General features: G+C 44.0%; 1 protein-coding gene across 6 annotated transcripts in view; it reads right to left on the reverse strand.

Annotated features, from left to right (window-relative positions):
- The window catches only part of SFMBT2 (Scm like with four mbt domains 2), a 265,533-nt gene extending 250,103 nt beyond the window's left edge, over positions 1–15,430 (reverse strand). The window contains exon 1 of one of the 6 annotated variants that reach the window (XM_023548945.2): positions 15,131–15,430. The gene's annotated coding sequence lies outside the window, so the exon portion shown is untranslated. The other 5 variants (XM_023548940.2, XM_023548942.2, XM_023548944.2 and 2 more) reach the window with 5 other exon arrangements.
- Between the last annotated feature and the right edge of the window lie 351 nt (positions 15,431–15,781).

Raw genomic sequence — 15,781 nt, forward strand, 5'->3', positions numbered from 1 at the left:
TATCTTAGCATTAGAAATCATTCTTAAATTCTTTCATTAAAGCAGGGTTCCACAACCTCACTATTTAAGAAGGGCTCACTATACTAGTGATAAAAGAAATGTTACATTTCTTTTAAAAATTACCTGATTACTCAGACTTTTCAAACTGATCAGACTTAAGGTAGCTCAAGAAGCTGTATCTTTACTAACTAATAACTCATAATCTCAGGCTTGCGACTCTAAACTGGGAAAAAGGTTTGCTGTTGTTTGTTTTTTACAAGACTCAGAAAACATCCTCTTGATAGAAAATAAAATGTAAAGGTCTAAACTAAAAGCTTATGAAATTCCAGACATGCTCGGACTGCCCTTGGAAATCTAGTATGTCTAAATCACAGAGAAAACGGCCTCATTTCACATTCCAGGAATTTCAAAATGAACAGAGGAAACCTAATCTAAGACTTTTCAAAATACTTCAATCAAAATGAAAAATCTCAGAAGATTCTGAGGGATGTGCACCAAATTTGTGACCAAGACCTGATCTCGGAAAATCACTGCTTCCTTTTTCCAAAGAATCAAGATGTAAATAACACCCTCGGATCACAAGGGTATATGGAAGAATCATATTTGTAAATGGCTTTGAAGAGGAAAAGCAGTGTTAAGTGCCAAGCGCTATTATCAACATGAGCGTCCTTCTATTTATATTCATCCTGTCACCCAGATCACTCTGCTAATAACGCCTGAGTAAGTACGTCTCCTCCCCACTCTTACCAACCAACTCTCAGCCCTTCTAAGAAGAGACAGGCCCTGCCTCATTCCATCATCAGATGAGATGAACTGATTGTTTGGGGCAGAAGGTTTATGGAATTTTGCCATCCACCATATATTCAGAGCTTGATTTACCCTGATTAGGACAGCAATTTGCTCACCATTTTTCAACCAGGCTTCATTGGTTTTCACTCAAAATAGATTGAAATCCGACACAAACTGCCTCCCCATAAGAAATGCTAATTTTTTACTATCAGATTCATACCTCGATACTAGGAAGTAAGAAATGCTGGGGATAATAGGCCGTCCAGGAGAAGATACCAGGGCTGGCAGCAGCCTACTATTCCCACAATAACATATTGTGTCTTCTAATTCGTGGTTCCGTCACCTTTTAACCTTCCAATCAAACACCATGTATTACACATGAGTATACAGTGAGTTAAATCAGTTGTTCAAAAATGGATATGCGCAAAATAAGAAAAATAAAAACCATACACATTGCTTGCTCCAGAGAAGAGAAAGCCCAGCGAAAAGTGCAGACCTCCTGTGCACCATCTTGAAAGTTCTTTATTTACTTACAAATATTTTTTTGTACTATTAACTACTTCGTTACTATAAAAACGGATTAGGCTTGGAAATACCCAACTAAATACTACTCTGCAACAGATCTTTGCATCAAGATAGCAGTATAGGTTTCCGGCAGCCCAGTGGTTACGAGCCTGTGCACTAACCAAAAAGTCAGCAGTTTGGCAATTCGAATCCACCAGCCACTCCTTGGAAACCCTCAGGGGCAGTTCTTCTCTGTCCTACAAGGTCACTATGAAAGGGAATTGACTCGAGGGGCAACGGGATTTTTGGTTTGGTGCCATAAATTTGCATCCAAGCCACAAAGATAAACACCATCTGTCTCAGGCTGGGTTCTCTAGAGAAGCAAAACCAGTAAAGTGTATAAATATATATATAGAGAGAGATTTATGTCAAGGAAATGGCTCACATGATTGTAGAGGCTGGAATGCCCCAAGTTTATGGGTTAGGATAGAGGCTTCTCCTGATTCACGGAGCCACAGGGGATACCAAATCCAAGACTGGCAAGTCAGAGAGCAGGGGGCTCTTGCTCACAGGCTGCGAAGACTGATGAATCCCAAGATTCATCAGCTGCAGGATCCAGAGCAGGCAAAAGCCCAGGAGCCTTGCCAGAATGGCCAGAATGTCTACTTACATTTGATGGAGGCCACACACCCAAGGAAACTCCCTTTCAACTAACTGGCTACTCACAGCAGATCCCAACATGGCGGTGGATCACATTATGTCAAATCTCATCATGGAAGTCATCACAACATCATACGACTGCCAAAGTATATCATAACTGCCAAACCACTTGAGAATCATGTCCCAGCCAAGTGGACACACAACATTAACCATTATACCATCCTGGGTAAGCAAATGACTGAGCTACATGAAACACATGACACAGAAATGCTTGGTCATAGTGTCTCATAAAAGAAGCAGAAGTCTTAGAATTAGCACAAACATAGACACACCTGGCCCTGACATCCTGAACAAACCAGAAACATAGGATTTTCCCTTTACTTACAAGTATTAAAAAAGAGTTATTAGGAGGAATAAATTAGAGTATCGATCCAAGTGTGTAACAAAACTAAGGAAACCTGCTATTCCACAACAGATTTGTGTTTCACATCACACACGTGTACAGAAGTCCTTTTAGACCATGTGTTGTATGCAGTCACGAGAACACGAAAGATAAAGAAACCTTACACAGAATCCTTCTGTAACTTAGACATGCAGAGATAATGTCTAATAATCATTGCCTAATTTTCTGAGTGGAAAGGCCAGACAGATGCACAGCACTTATGCCTGAAAGATGCCACAAAGCTGAAGATGCCTAAAGAAGCACCTTCTACGTAGTCAACCAAGACACAAACAATGACAGGTACCAACTCCACGCAGCCAAAAAAGTAAGCCCAGCCTACAGAGCTCCGCAATCCAGTGAGGGATTCATAAAACAACTGAAAAGCATTTCAGCTTTTTTATGTTTATTTTAAGCCAAAGACATAGTCTTAAACTTGGGTATAAATCAAATTTGGTAAATTATATCATTTAAATGCATGAAGGAAGCTTACTCTTTACTGGAGTGTGACCGCAAATCACTATGTAAAGTAAATAAAAACACTCTAATTTACTTTGGCTATAAAGCACACGGGAAACGTAACAAACACGACATGGGGAAGCAGAAGACATGGGCTTGTACTGCAATATAAGTTATCACTTATCGGATTGTGCTCTTGGCCTGTTAACCATACAAGCAACACTGTTCCTTATCTGCGAAACAGAAGGACTGCTCTAAATGCCTCCTAGTCTTATCGCCCCCGCAAACATTTCAGGCAATCTGGATTTTCACCTGCCTTCCTTGTTAAAACTATGTGTATATGATTCTATAGCCATCAAGTCAATTTCGACTCATAATGACCCCATAGGGTTTCCAAGGCCATAAATCTCTATGGAAGCAGATTGCCATGTCTTTCCCCCGCAGAGTCGCTGGTGGCTTCGAGCCACCAACCTTTCGGTTAAGAGTCAATCACTTTAACTACTGTACCACCAGGGCTCCTGGCACAGTGGTTAAGTGCTCGGCTGCTAACCAAAAAGTCAGCAGTTCGAATCTACCAGTTGCTCCTTGTAAACCCTATGGGGCAGTTTGACTCTCTCCTGTAGGGTCACTATGAGTCGGAATTGACTCGACGGCAACATGTTAGTGTATATGACAGAAGAGAATAATTCTACATCCACTAGAATGGAATAGTGACTCAAGGAAGGAAACAGTCACCATGGCTTGAGTTGGATTACAAAATTTTTCATGGAAGAGGGAGGTCCTGAGCTGGGCCTTGTGAAAATAAGGCTTGAACAAGGAGAAGTAGGGAGCCCTTCAGGCTTGGGAAGCTTGGACACTTGAGAGAGATGGACAACGGGGAGATAAGCCTCACTGGTCCCAGAGTCTGAACTGGGAAATGGCCAGGACACAACAGACAGAAAAGATGTGGCTAGTTGACAAATAGTCCTAAATGCCCAGGTGGCTACTCAAAGACTTAATCTGATAAATTGTACTAAGCCACAACAGTTTAGTCAGAGAAGGATTAAAAAAAAGCAAGAGAGATGAGAATGTTCTGTGTTACTATACAGCTAGCTGGGAAGACCAAAGCATAGTTAAGTCACAGTTTTTTTATTGTTTTTTTTTTTAATGACAATGAATGACAAGCACCAAATCTCAATACTTTATATATTGCCTGCTACTTTACATAGAGCCATTCTCCTGCCTCCAAACAGGACAGCAGCATGGAGTACAACCCTGGTACCTTCAATTGCAGAGTTGGCTATATAGTTAAATAATAGTGCTATAGACACCAGATTACAGAAGAGACGCAGAAGAAAAAAAAAAAGTGTTCTACAACTGTCAGTTTTTATGAAAATGATGGCATCCAACTGTTCATATCTCCTCGCCTAAAATCAAGAGAAAGCACACTTGGCAGAGATTAGCTACGCCAGGGCATAAGGCCTCAAAGGATCTCGAAAACTGTCATCAGCTTCAGTATTAAACCTTTTACTTAACTTTTTTTTTTTCCTTTTTAATTAGCACATTGATGTTACTGTTACTCAGAAGAGTCAGCCTAGCTCTCTCCTTGGAAATGTCTATATGAGGCAGACAGAATCTGAATAAAATATTGAATCCTTAGGAATCTCACCTACCACAGAATAAACACCTGAAAAATCATCCCTCCTCAACTTCTCCCCACCTCCAAAAAAAAAAAAAAAATGAACAGCAAGTCTCTCAAACACACCCTTGAAACTCTAAAAGCCTCTTCTTAATTGGGCTAGAATATTGAAGCTGAAGGCTCCAAGCAGGGTGAACAATGACAAAATGCGTAGGATAAGGACTACGGCTTTCAACAACTAAATCACGTTGACTTGTCAGTGTAAATCTTAGGAAACAAATTTCGGCAAAATGAGCAAAACATGGCCCAATCTACGGCTTTCAACATATACCTAGAGTTGGAGCAGTGATTTTATATCTACTGCTAACGATGACTTGAACTTGCTTGTTTATAAATAAAGTAAGCATTAAGAAAAAATAATTACGATCGAAGCGTCTCTATAAGCAGATGAAGTTCAACTTAGAGAGTTAATACCAACAATGATATTTATCACTAAAAAGAGCAGACTGCCTGGAAAACTAAACCTTGGCCCTCTAGATTTCTTATCCTGACCTCCAGTCATACAACTGCAGGTTAACTATCTCCAGGTAAACCCTCACCTTCCTCCCCAGCTCCCTCTTTGTAAGATTCCTCTTCCCCGCCGCTCTGCCTTTAGACAAATCAAGTTTCTTCCCTGTAGAAAGAAATGCCCACACCACACCGCTGCTGTGCACCACTGAGTCAATTCCAACTCCTAGCAGCCCTATAAGATACAGGGTAGAACCGTCCCATAGGGTTTCCTAGGTTGTAATCTTTACGGGAGTGGATCACCAGGATACAACCTAAATTTTAGCAGTGTATTTTTTGCTCTCTCCCCGACTTGCCAAACCATTTGCTGCCGCTATCTCGAGGACATGCCATTTTACGGACCATTTCTCCAAGCTCTCCACATAAATAATGTGTCTCTTTCAGAAAATGTACCAACTGGAAGGCTGTTAAGAACAGTTCTTATGAATGTCTGTCTTTTTTAATTGAAGAACTCTAACCTAAGCCACGCACCAATTGGCACCATTCATATCAAGTGACAGATCCCCTTTTATGTTACATGCCTGTGTTTTCTGTTTAGTACATAGACAAGATGACTATTGAGTACATAACGCTTTAAAAAAATTTAAAAAAAAAAAAAAAAAAACCACCCTGAGGTAAACATCTTTTCCAACGTGGAGATGTTGGGGAGGGGAAAGAAAAAACGACTGTGAGCACAAAAGTTTCCTCTGCAATTGTTAAGTAGGTACCTTGTAAGGGAATCAGAGGTTTTTCCCTAATAAAAAGAATATTTGTCACAAAGCTACAAAGGTAATTACACATATCTTTTACCTTGTAAACCAGGTTTTTAAAAATACATTTGTACCCAGGAAGAATTCTATTCTGCCATTCATCACAGAAAGAAAAAAAAAAAAATCCAAACATGGGAGGGTTGAAGATTAAAGTTAAATGACTTAGTCGGGGTCACACCAACACTCTGAGCCAGAACTGTTGCTCCTGCTGTTGGGTTCCATTGAATCAGTTCCGACTCACAGCAAGCCCACGTAACAGAGTAGAACTGCCCCATAGAATCTGCCAGGTCGTGATCTTTATGGGGGAAACGCTGGTGGTATAGTGGTTAAGTACTACGGCCTATAGGGTTGCTATGAGTCAGAATCGACTCGACGGCAGTGGGTTTGGTTTTTTTTGTTTGTTTTGTTTTGTTTTTAATATTTATGGGAATAGATCACCAGGTCTTTCTCCTGCTAAGCGGCTGGGTGGGTTCCAACCTTTCAAAGGTTTCCAATTGCAGCCAGGAACTTAACTGTTGCTCCACCACGGCTCCTTGAGTCAGAACTAGGGCTCTGAAGTCCCAAGATCTGGTTCACTATAACCATCAGACTACAGTTTATTTACCTCTCCCCCCATATTAAGTGAATTTCTAAAACAATGCCAAAAGCCAGTTTCTCTGAAAATTCAGCTACCTGGATTGGGCAAAAACGGAGTTTTTGCTCTTGTGTTTTAAATGAAGGGAAATTAATTTCTACTCATATAGAGTAAAGAACCTTTGATTTGCCAGCTTCACAGCCTGAGGTCAACTGTACTAGGAGAAGGGCCTGTGACCAACTGCTCAGAACAGAGGAGGCATAGGACAGCGTTTACATAGCGCTCACATGAAAAGTAGCTTTTGATTTTTGTCTTCAGTTTTCTACAGGAGAAGAAAATAATTCAATAAAAGATCAAAAACATAAGTTGAATCTAAAACTCTACTCAACAATGGCCAACACTGTTTAGAAGGGAAAATCTCAATGGTGTCTTTTTTGATTTCTACCCTCCGCTTCTTCCAAGACTTGAGAATGTTTAATACTTATTCTTACCCACGTTGGTGTGACAGCATCTTTCCCAGAAGAAGTGTAAAAATAAAATTGATTCATATATACATATATATTTTCTTTTCTTCCTAATCGAGATGAGATTTCAGAAAGTCAACACTTTCAAAATCTTTAATGGTCAGTTCACATACCAGTGAACAACGTTCTAATCTAACCCACGAACACTGAGTATTTTCACTTCTACATTTAAAGACTGATTTACGCTTCATTTAAGAGCTCTGCTCTCCTACAGCCACCTGAATTTACATGCAACAAGAAAACTGTCTAGTCTTACTCCCTTGCAAAATTAAATACTAGAAAAAAACCGATTTAAATAACCTTGTATAATGCCTCCAAAGACTCAATTTCCTTATCAAAAAAATGAAGATAATCGCAACCACCTGTAAAGATTAAATAAACTAACGCATTTAAAGGGCTAGGTATACTATGCATCACACATAGTAGTTAGCTATCATCGAGTTGCCCCACCACCACTCATGGCAACCCCACACATAGTAATCACTCAGTATAGGGTGCTTACAATTTCAAGACTATATAAAAAACTCAAACCAATCCCATTGCTATTGAGTTGATTCCAACTCATAGTGACCCTAAAGAGCACACCAGAACTGCCCCATACTGTTTTCAAGGAGCAGCTGGTGGATTCGAACTGTCAACCTTTTGATTAGCGGCCGAGCTCTTAACCACTGCACCATAGTCAATATACAGTAGTTACAATTTCAAGACTATATAAAAGTAGGATTCAAATCCAAGCTAACTCCCTTGCCAGTTGTGTCACTTTGCGCAAGTTACTTGGCCCCTCTAAAGCCTCAGCCTCCTCATCTATAAAATGCAGGTGGTAAAACTTGCATAAAAGTAGATGAAATATAAAAGTAAAGCAATAAGAACAGTGGCTGCTAAACAGATGTTTAGTTAAGTAGCTATTAGTTTTATTTTTTTTAATTATTTAGAGTAAATAGATAATTCCAAATCAGATTAATCCCACAATCCTTTCATCTTTAATCCCTAGACCTACAGACCCAAATGCTTTAAAATGAGCATCTTACAGGTGTTCATTTAAACTGTATTTAAAATGAGACGTTATAGGAACTTACACTTGGAATTTCAGACTCATAGCTTACAGTGATTCAGTTCACACTTTAATTTTTACTGAAATGAAAAAGAAAAAAAACTTGCCAAATATAGCTGAAAGTAGAGAAGGTACACTTCAGTATCTTTTTATATCTTTTTCTCAGCCAATAAAACTACAGGGGAAAATACACAGGATAAAAATGTGCTCCAAATTACAGTGAATGTAAATGGACTAAATGCACCAATAAAGAGACAGAGAGTGGCAGGATGGATAAAAAACAGGATCAGTCTATATGCTGCCTATAAGAGACACATCTTAGATTTAAAGACACAAACAAAAATGTGCTCCAACTTCACCTGCCCCACCATACTCCTCCAGTCACCACTACTGACAGTATTTTCCTACTTTGCAGAATTCACCAAATGCTTTAATAACAAGCGCTATGGGTACTGTATCTACCAAAGTGTATCATTTTTTTTTCTAAATCAAAAACGAATGAAACAAAGCACAAAGGATTCTTTCTTTAATCAGTGTCAAAGACATCTCTGTTATCATATGAATGGAAACCTATGTGGCAAGACAGCAAAACTTTTTGATTAGTTTCATCTTATGGATAATCCAAGTGCCCTTAACTATCAATGTATGCTAAAGTATTACCAGTTTTCAAAATTCACTACAGATTAACCAGATGGGTAGTGTGATGGTGGCACGTTTTAACCAGACCACTGTTGAACTAAACAAGCAAACCCAATCCCTAAGAATTTTACTTGGTAACTTTATATGAATCCTGTAACATTCCTTATTATACTGAAAGCTCTAGGCTGAGGATCTTCCCATATTTACAATCCTACCTGCAAACATCTTGCTTACACTGACCTAAACAGAGCCAACACTTGTTTTAACCAAGAAGATAATTTTTCTTATGAATTAGCCCAGGAAATTTTTAGTCTTACAAAGAGGAAGTACTGCAGTGTGGTTTGGCCTAAAGGGAATGGAAAGCGTTGAACTTCAGATCTGATTCTCTCATTCACTAGGTTACCAGAAGGGCTGAAGTCATCAAATTACACTATGAATATCACCAAATGAGGTCCAAACACCATCCTATCTGGAAGTTCTACTGGAACGGTTGGATACAGAGTTCTATTTGGAACGATCCCTTTTAGTCCTAGGAACTGTAGAGCAAAATCAAGTATTTCTTCATGTCTTGTATTCAAAGTCATGCTGACTTAGCCCAGTCCGTGCCATTATTAGGGGTGGGTTGTGAAAGCTACATTTGTATATGCCTCAATTTTGATTTCTCTACACTTCACCTTTTCCAGAACACAAATGGAATCATGACCCCATGTGGAGCTTATATAATTAACAATACAGCATTTCTGCAGAGCGAACTACAACTCATCAACTGCTTTCACAGACATCCTCTCTTCTTAATGTCAACCAGGACAGCAGTGTTTTCATAACTCTTCAGAGGAGAGTCTGAAAGATGAATCACTTGGTAGTCTATTATCACCGATGTATCAAATCACAGATTTTTTTTTCAAGATAGACATCAAGATCTTTGCATGAGAGTCAAGTCCAATGACCTTATAACAAAGCTAAGGCTCAGAAAGGTGATGTAAATTATCCAAGGTCGCACAACTAGACAGAAACATCTCTGAAACTAGAAGCCAGGCCTCCTGATTTTTCCTCTCCCTTCTGCCAGGAATCTTCTTTACAAGCTAGGGCTTATAGATTCTAGATCACTACACTGAATCCATAGGTTGACATTCTTTTTTTTTTTTTTTTTTGGTGACAAGCATAATTTCCCTAAACTTTATTTCTAGAACGGGAATAAAAAGTTGCTACGGAAGCAATGTCGATATAAGAACAGTTAGAAAAACTACAAGCTGTATCTTGAATTAGAGATCCCAATTTCGTGTTGGTAAAACCTTACGGTTTCTTATTTTAAAGTGGGTAAAAATTCATTATGACCACTACAGTTACACGAACTCCGGAAGTTCCAAATAAGGAAATACTAGGAGAGAAATTATGTTGAGCCTAGTAAACTAGAACTGGAGGTAATTCAAATTGCATAGACCACTTCTGTTCAAACTACTAAAAATAAATAAATAGTCTTTTACGTTGATATTCTGACAAAAACTTTTAGGTTTAAGTGTAGGCCCTAGAGAGTTTGCATTTTTATTGTATGGACTTCTTGGATCCCACGAACATCCTGTATTAATGACAGGGACTCCTCATTCACTTGCTGCTGAGAGCAATGTTTCCATCACTCCGCATTTCTTCTCAGATTTGGTGAGTCATCTGGGGTCACTGGAATGTACAGAAAGAAGAAACATGCCACCTCAGCTGGAATGAGCAGAAATGGGATTTGATAAACGTTTAAGACTCCCAGGAAAGTAATGGAAGGTCTCATGATAAAAAGAGAACAGGGTGGAGAGGAGAGCCCTAAGATCACCAAGGCATTGCTCCCTTCTTCAGGAATCAATTTTGGCTTTTTTTTTTTTTTTAAGTTGAGAATCATGAAGCTTATTATTTATAACTAGAAGTTTTTTTTTTTTTTTAATTAGCCCATGATTTCTGCAGGAAAATGTCAAGAGGAAAAACTCTCTAATCAATTACCGAATGCAGTGGACAGTTAGGCCTTTTAATAAGCACCTCCTCGCTCTACTCGGGGCTTTAACCGCACAGGATTCAGCACACAGCCGGGGAGAAAAAGAATTCACCTCAAGGAAAGCCGAAATAAATTATTACCTCTACCCTCATGTATTTTTCACCACTTGTCAGCAGTTTGTCACATCAAGTCATGGCAGGGTCTAGGGTCTAGTTCTAAGATGCACAGACACATTCAGGGTGGATCTCTTCGACACCCCCCCACACCCGCCCTACCCCCCCCCCACACAAACACGCACACTAACCTAAACATTAGTGAAATTCCCATTATTAGTGAAACTCATCTCCCAGAGGGATGGCCTGTTTGAGGTCCAAGGTGCTTGCATCCTAATGGAAAATGGGAACAGTTCTCACCTCTGCAGGCCTCAGTTGGCAATTCTAGAGAAACACGTGTCAAAACAGAATAGTTGATCACACTCTCTCGGACGGGGGCTGTCGAATCCCTCTGCCACTGGGCAGTGCTTTACATTGACCCAGAGATGAGTCCTGCACCCAGCAAAAACTTTGGAGCGGGAATCGAGGATTTGGGGTGTGCATGGGTGTGTTTCTCCCCTCCTTTCAGGCGGCAGCTTAGTTCCAGCAACGAGCTGAGATAAAGATTTCATACAGTATTTCTTTATGGCAGGGAGGAAAAGGAGTTATATGCGCTTTTAACGCTTAGGTAGAGAGAAAGCAGCAGATCTCCTATCTCAAAGGACAGGGTAGCCAACAATTCCTTCCCATCGCCAAGGCCTCTCCCCTCCCCCACCCCTTTGCCCGTTCAATATCCGTCCCCACCCCCAAACGCATACCCAGGAAATGATGCCAAATTTAAGCCTATTTGCCGGTTCTCCAACCTGGATCCATTCACTTGGTGTAGACACGCCAATCACTCTCCCAGTTCCCTTAGCTAGCGGACAAGTCAAAAGGTGAGGAAAGAGCAAAGGAGGGGTGAGAAAGAGCGGAGGGAAGGGACGATGGATCAGGATTAAAGCAGGTTCGGCTCTCATAGGAAAGGCGTATTCCCACCAATCCGCTCCGGATCAGCAGCGGCTGCGCCGCTGCTGCTGGAGCTGACAAAATGCGGCGCGGGGGCTGCGCTCTTCGGAGCGGGGGCGGCAGCACGCGGGGCGGAGGGGGCCCCAGCCCTTCAAACGACGGCTGGCAGGGTCCCGAGTGGCAACGGAGGGGAATGTCTCGGTAAAAAGCAGAATCCGTGAAAGGTCTGACTATTGCACCGAAAGGGGAAACGAGTATCAGCACAGCCCCTAGCGCCTTACTCTTCCCGGAATCCCACCCCAACTCTAGAAATCCAAAGATTCCGAAAATTCCGAAAGCGAAACTGCAAGCAGGTCTCTAGAAGTTTGGGAACAGTTTTCCAAGCTTCTCGGCGTTGTCTTAGGACTCCCGGACACCAAAAACGCCATCAAAGACATGTACCCAGTGAGAGTGGCGATTTCTCCCACTGCCAACATCCACGTCCGCGGGGGATTTTAGTCGGTAATTTACGCGCGAAGGTACTCCAGCCCCGGACCGCTGGAGGGTCCTGAGCCCCCTCGGCTCCAGAGGCGGTGGTCGGCCTGGCTCCTACCCTCGTCTCGGTTCCTCCCTCCTCTCTCTCCTCCGCACAAGAAAGGAAAACTTGGGCCCTGCAACAATCTTGTGGAATGTTCTTTGTAATCGATTGTGTATTCACTTCCAACGGCATAGCCGGTAAAAAAAAAAAAAAAAAATCGCGGGTTTCGGGGCGTTGGAGTTAATTGTGCGCTTGTCAGCGCCGACGTCAGGAGGAGGAGCGGAGGGGTTCCCGGCTGAAACTGCAGTTTACAAGCAAAGAGCCATTTTAGGCTGGTTTCTACTTTAGCAAAGCCGCCAAGGCTGCCCACAGGAGAGCTGTGCCGGGGGAGGACGCGCGGGAAACGCAGGCTGGGAGGGGCGGGGGACGTGCCGTGCGGCTTTGCCCAAGGTGGCCAAACGCGGTTTTGCCAGAGCTTTGCCAATCGCTCAGCCTCGCCGCCCAGGTGGGAAAGGGAAATCTGCCGATGCGTCTCCAATCCCAGTGACGCTTTTCCCTCTGCCCCCACCCACGGGCATCTCGAAGGGGCAGGCCCTTCGAACAACGCGGCGTCCGTTTAAGTGGGAGGTAGAGCTGACCCTTATCGATCCCTTCTCCAAAGCCCCTGCAAATGCCCAGAGACCACGTTACTGCGGTAATTATAAACCTGGCCAGCAAAATCGTTTCTAGCCCTATGATTTTAAAAACATCTCAGGGAACTTCACAGCTGCGTGGTCAGGCTCGCAGGCCGGGAGAGGGGCCCCAGGATTTGCCCTCGCCAGGCTGGCCAAGCCCCGGGGACCACGCAAGGCTACCGCCGCCGCGCGGCCCCCATTACCCACCCCCCCCCCAAGTCCCTCCAGCTGACACCGCCGCTCGACCTCCGCTAGGCGGCCGCGTCCTGGCCACGGGCGACCCCTGTCGGGGACCCCAGTTCCCAGCTAAGCTACCTTCCGACATACCGAGTGCCTCTAGAGCCCGGGGGTGCGTGCTTACTTTCCCTCGAGCTCTTACCGGTTCTATTTTGCTCTCAAATTCCCCACCAGAGCCCTGTCCGGCACCATATACCGGCCAACAGCCCCTGCTCGCTCGCCCGCCACAGCCTGAGAACGCCCCACTCAGATCCACCACTATAGGAGTCCAACCTGAGAAAGGGACACTTTCTTCTGAGAACGTTTTCCCCATCCCCCATCTTCTCTATAACGCAACTCGGAAAAGTAACGAGGGCAACTCCTTGTCCCGACCCTAGTGGTCTCTCTGCCGAGGTCCGCGCGACCTTGCCTTTCTGCCTCTCCAGTTTTGCCCTCCCCATCCCTCCGCAGCGCGCCCCCCACTTCCCACCTCACCGAGGCGCGAAGAGAAGCAGAAGCCTACCGGTAAGCGCAGCGCGCCTCCCTGCACACACAAAACCCTACTGGCGCCTCAAGCCGGAATGCACTGAATACCATGGTCAGTTAGCCCTTTTAATAAGCACCTCCTTGCTCCACCTATTCGGAGCTTTAACCGCACAGGATTCAGCATACAGACCGGGAGAAAGAGAACTTGTCTCATAGAAAGCCGAAATAAATGATTACCTCTGCCCTCGTATTTTTCACCATGTGTTATCAGTTTGTCACGTCAAATCATGGCAGGATCTGGCTATAAGACGCACACACATTGGGGGCGGATCTCTTTGACACCCTCCCCCCTCACTGCACACTGACCTAAACGCTCACATGGCAGTGGTGCTTGCATGCCGTAGTCCGAGCCACCGGCACCCCTCCTACCACCACCTCTCCACCCTTTTCCCCTCTAGCAATGGACTTTATACACAGGCACTCTTACCACGGAAAAAACGAGGGCAGCTCATTCCCTCTCTTTTTTCCCATTTAATTCGCTAAAGTAGCTCCTGGGGTAACCAAAGAGAGTCAAAACTAAGGGATGGCAACTCTAGTTGGATTTTTTCCCACCTCAAAACCTTTATTTTCAGTTTTTAAAAGACACCTTGGCCCGCCATATTGAAACTGACGCGGTGTATAAATACTCATTCACCGCAGTTGTAGCGCTTCCAAGAAAACACAAGTGTGGATCAGGCTCTGAACATGTCTCCGGCAACCGTGTCTCAGCCACTTCCCACCCCCCACTCCCCCAGTGCGCCCCTTTCCCCGGCTAATCTCCTCCCGCAGCCCCGTGTCAAAATAAATAAATATATCAGGCAGTTTGAACAGTTGTTCTTTGGTGGATTTGACCAAGATATACACACATAAAAAAATAAACTCCGGAGCCAGATCAGGTTAGTAATTCTGAAAGGAGGTCATATGAGAGTAGACAACAGGAAAGCCCCAAGTAACAGGATATTACTTTAAAAAACAAAAAGATCATCCATGCTGGAGCAGGCTACGAAACTACTATTGAAAATTTCATTTTGGCTGCATAGACAAATGTTTCCAAAAGGGCGATTCCACATATATACTATTTTTAATCCCCTTGCTGTTCTCCAATCCTCCCCACCACCACCACCACCTTCTAACCCCAACACAAACACACACACCCCCAAAAGAAAAAAGAAACCAAGGAGGGGAGGAGATGAGGGGAGCGAGGGATAGCAGGGGGTGCTGCGTGGCTAAAATGAGGGAACACAGGAGGAAGGTGAGCCGTGGGTGGGGGCTCCGCTGCGCGGCAGACGCAGGCTGCACACGGCGGAGAACACTTTGCAACTACGGACGTACTCCCGCAAGGCTGAGCTTTTCAAAGCGAAGAAACGCGGTGGAAGGGGAAAAGGGAAGCAAAAATGACAACCTAGGGCGCAATCGGAGTTTGGGGCTTCGCTGAAGTGGTGTCGCTTTTTTCTCCTTCCCTTCTCTTTTCCTCCTTCCCCCACCCCCGACTGGCTCGAGCTACCCTTTTTTATAAGCTGGAAAAAAAAACTGACCGGCGCACTCAACCTGCCGGCCAGAGACCTCGCGGGCGGGCTGGGCGCCTGGGAACTGCGGCCGGAGCGGCGTCCTACCTGGTGAAGTTTTCTCTACCCCTCGGTGTGGAAGAAGGCCCCGCTCCTTGGGCGCCGCCGTGGAGGGCGGCCGGGCTCGCTCGCTCGCTCGCTCGCTCTCGTTCGCCCGCGCTCTCGCTCGCTCGCTCGCTCGCTCCCCGCCCGCTGCCTTCTCTCTCGCACGCCGGCTCTCGTCCTCCCGCTCCCACTACAGTCTCATTCCAATATGGCATCCTCTCTGTGCGCATGCCCGACACTCTTTTTTAAGATGATTATTTTTTTTCTGCAGCGAACTCCTTCAATGACCTTTTCCAGCGTTTGCAAAATTTCTCAAGCCAATTAGCCTGCATTACGTTCTCGACTTGCTTTCTCAGCCCCTACCGCTAAGCCCTTCTCTCCGCATACGACCCCCCCCACCACGCCACACACTTCACACACACAAATTTCATGCTCACATTCTCTCCCTCCCCGCCCCACTCCCCCTTTCTTTTTCTTTTTTTTTAAGCTCCATGTATAATCTGCAGAAAGTTCAAATCACAAGCGTTTCAGCAAAAACACCTTCAGGGAAAACTGGAAAAACTCAGCATTTGACTGAACGCTGTTTTGTTTTCCTGTTTGCTGTCCCTTTTCTCCTTCGAGTAATTCCTCTGTCAATAAAGCGCACGAACTTGC

This window comes from Loxodonta africana, chromosome 4 (assembly GCF_030014295.1).
Source record: "Loxodonta africana isolate mLoxAfr1 chromosome 4, mLoxAfr1.hap2, whole genome shotgun sequence".
Taxonomy (NCBI): domain Eukaryota; kingdom Metazoa; phylum Chordata; class Mammalia; order Proboscidea; family Elephantidae; genus Loxodonta; species Loxodonta africana.